Source organism: Cetorhinus maximus, chromosome 16, assembly GCF_964194155.1.
Source record: "Cetorhinus maximus chromosome 16, sCetMax3.hap1.1, whole genome shotgun sequence".
Taxonomy (NCBI): domain Eukaryota; kingdom Metazoa; phylum Chordata; class Chondrichthyes; order Lamniformes; family Cetorhinidae; genus Cetorhinus; species Cetorhinus maximus.
Genome location: NC_135894.1, coordinates 5,090,247 through 5,093,633, shown reverse-complemented (window position 1 = coordinate 5,093,633; position 3,387 = coordinate 5,090,247). Strand labels below are relative to the sequence as shown.

At 47.9% G+C, this 3,387-nt stretch overlaps 1 long non-coding RNA gene across 1 annotated transcript; it reads right to left on the bottom strand.

Moving 5' to 3' along the window:
• Positions 1–421: 421 nt before the first annotated feature.
• LOC144691327 (uncharacterized) lies at positions 422–2,423 on the bottom strand. Its single transcript, XR_013579105.1, has 2 exons — positions 2,312–2,423; positions 422–543 (listed from the first exon to the last, which is right to left on the bottom strand). It is a non-coding gene; the product is annotated as an uncharacterized LOC144691327 (long non-coding RNA).
• Between the last annotated feature and the right edge of the window lie 964 nt (positions 2,424–3,387).

The window sequence follows — 3,387 nt, the reverse complement described above, 5'->3', positions numbered from 1 at the left end:
ATATCCCAGCTGAACAGACCCTGTACCGACCCTGAACCCACGCAGGCTCACTTCCCAGCAGGGTCACTGGTCAGTAATACTGAGCGGGAGCTCTAGGGGCTTTACCCCAAAACCCAGGAATACTGAGTGTAATTGTCAATGTCCCACTGCAGCCGAGACTGATCCCCACCCTGGGCCCTCCCTGCTGTACATTTCCCCAGTGCCCCAATGGGGAACATTCAGCCCCGGATATCCTGCAGAAGCAGCGCCTGTGAGGCCGGGCGGCTGAGTCTCGTGACACAGTTGCTGTCCCTCTGACGTCACAATGGGAGATGACGTTCTCTCAGCTCGAGCTGGAAACTGGGAAACGGCCAATAGGATTTAAATATGGAGCGCGGCCGGTTAAAGGGGAGGGACAGAACCACGGTTAAAAATGTTCCTATAATGAGAACAGGAATGTTTATCAATCCAAAGGATCACATTTTCACACTCAGTCCAGATCTGGTTCCCTGCAGCGACTTCAGCTGATTTCCTCCATTTCAACTGAACTGATTGTTCCGCAGACTGAAACAGATTAAAGATTAAACAGGAATAAACAGATTGAACAACAGTGTAAATAACAGGGAGACTGGAGTTAATGGGCCAAATCTCCTGCTCACTGGGTCATCAGAGACCACACATATGGCTGAAGATTGCCAGCGGACCCCTGTGATGTCCTGACTCACAGGCCTACGTGGGAATTGCCCCAGAGGTTTAAATTTCCACTGGGCAATACCCCTGCTGCCCGGGACCCTGTGTGAATGTCTCTGACACTGGGTTAGAATTGGAGACTTGGGACAAATCCCCAGGACTTACCTGGGTAGTTACCCAGGAAATGTTAGACTGTAAAACCTGGTCTAATACCTGGGTAACTCCACAACCGAATCCCCCAATCACCCACCCTCACCCCCCACTTACCATCATACTACATCTACACTACGCGATTAAACCCTCCAACCACCCCTACCAACCCGACTACCTTCTGACCCCCCCAACTCTGCCCTTGACTAAACCTGACTAACCCCCCGGCGTTACAGCCCGACCCAACAACGCGGCTGACCCAGCACCACTAGCCTTCAACCTGACAGCATTAACCCCCCGACCCCACCGACCCCACCACTTTCCCGTGACCCGACTAGACTCTGCTCGTATGGAGATCCCCGGGAGGGTCACTGCTGAAGGTCCCGGGAAGAAAATGAAGCAGTTTCAGTTTGGGACAATGTTGTCGAGCAGCGGAAATCTCCTTTTCATTGCTGCTGTTTGATAGATTCAGGCCAATTTATATTTTAAAACAAAAACAGAATTACTTGGAAAAACTCAGCAGTTCAGGGAGCATTGGCGGAGAAGAAAAGAGTTGGCGTTTCGAATCCTCATGGCCCTTCAGCAGAACTGATTAAAGTTAGGAGAGGGGTGAAATATAAGCTGGTTTAAGGTGAGGGGGGCGTGGTTGGGGCTAGAGAAGTTGCTGGGGGGTGGTTGTAGGGATAAGCAAGCAGTGACTGGAGCAGATAATCAAAAGATGTCACAGACAGAAGGACCAAAGAGGTGTTGAAGGTGGTGATATTATCTAAGAAAATGTGCTAATTAAGAATGGATGGCAGGGCACTCAAGGTACAGCTGTAGTGGGGTTGGGGTGGAAGGACTGACAGGGTATTACAGATATAGATTTAAAAATAATGGAAATAGGTGGGAAAAGAAAAATCTATATAAATTATTGGAAAAAAACATAAGGGAGGGGGAAGAAACGGAAATGGGGTGGGGATGGGGGAGGGAGTTTAAGATCTAAAGTTGTTGAATTCAATATTCAGCCCGAAAGGCTGTAAAGTGCATCGTCGGAAGATGAGGTGCTGTTCCTCCAGTTTGCGTTGGGCTTCACTGGAACAATGCAGCAAGCCAAGGACAGACATGTGGGCAAGAGAGCAGGGTGGAGTGTTATAATGGCAAGCGACAGGGAGGTTTGGTTCTTTCTTGCAGACAGACCGCAGGTGTTCTGCAAAGCGGTCACCCAGTTTGCGTTTGGTCTCTCCAATGTAGAGGAGACCGCGTTGGGAGCAACGAATGCAGTAGACTAAGTTAGGGGAAATGCAAGTGAAATGCTGCTTCACTTGAAAGCAGTGTTTGGGCCCTTGGACGTTGAGGAGAGAGGAAGTGAAGGGGCTGGTGTTGCATCTTCTGCGTGGGCATGGGGAGGTGCCATAGGTGGGGGTTGAGGAGTAGGGTGTGATTGAAGAGTGGACCAGGGTGTCCCATTTATATTGTAATTATTACACTAAAAATTAACACAAACACTCACTTGATCAGATTCAGAGTCCTGCAGGTCAGGAGGAGGCGGCGGAGAGCGGGAGCAGATTGGTCTGTGAAGGAGTTTGATTCCAGGTTCAGATCCGTCAGTGACCGATTTGTACTGAGAGTGGAGGCGAGATACTCAGCACAAGAATCAGTGAGACTGTTACCCCATAGACTAAGGATCAGGGGAGAAAAATAACAGGAATCAGGGTAAATAGACAGTGTTTTGACGAATACTACTTATAATAATATACAGTAAGAGACATTCCAAAAGCACATCACCCATTTATAAAGGAAAAATAAAACAATTTTAATGCTGCAAATTAAATATTAATATAACATACCGAAAATACTCAGCAGATCAAGCAAGTATTTGTGCAGAGAGAAACAGAGATAAACATAGAAACATAGGAAATATGAGCAGGAGGAGGCCATTCGGCCCTTCGAGCCTGCTCCACCATTCATTATGATCATGGCTGATCATCCAACTCAATAGCCTGCTCTCACTTTCTCCACATATCCTTTGATCCCTTTCGACCCAAGAGCTACATCTAACTCCTTCTTCAACACATGCAATGCTTTGGCATCTACCGCTTTCTGAGTTCGTGAATTCCACAGGCTCACCACTGTCTGGTGTGAAGAAATTTCTCATCTCAGCCCTAAATAGATTATCCCGTATCTTCAGAGTGTGACACCTGGTTCTGGACTCCGCCACCATCGGGAACATCCTTCTTACACCTACCCTCTCTAGTCGTGTTACAATTTTATAGCTTTCTTTGTGATCCCCCCTCATTCTTCTGAATTCCAGCGAATATAATCCTAACCAACTCAATCTCGCCTCATATGTCTGTCCCGCCAACCCAGGATTCAGTCTGGTAAACTTTCGCTTCACTCCCACTATGTCAAGAACATCCTTCCTCAGGTAAGGAGAGGCCTGAAAACAGGGCGGATGTTTGGTGGAGCCCAGAGATTGAGTGGCCGAATGAACGGACACAGGAGAGCCTCTGGGGTCCACAAAACATAATGCTTCTCTTTCGATCACTGGTCACAGATTGTAGTCTGAAGAACGTGTTGGAATAAGAA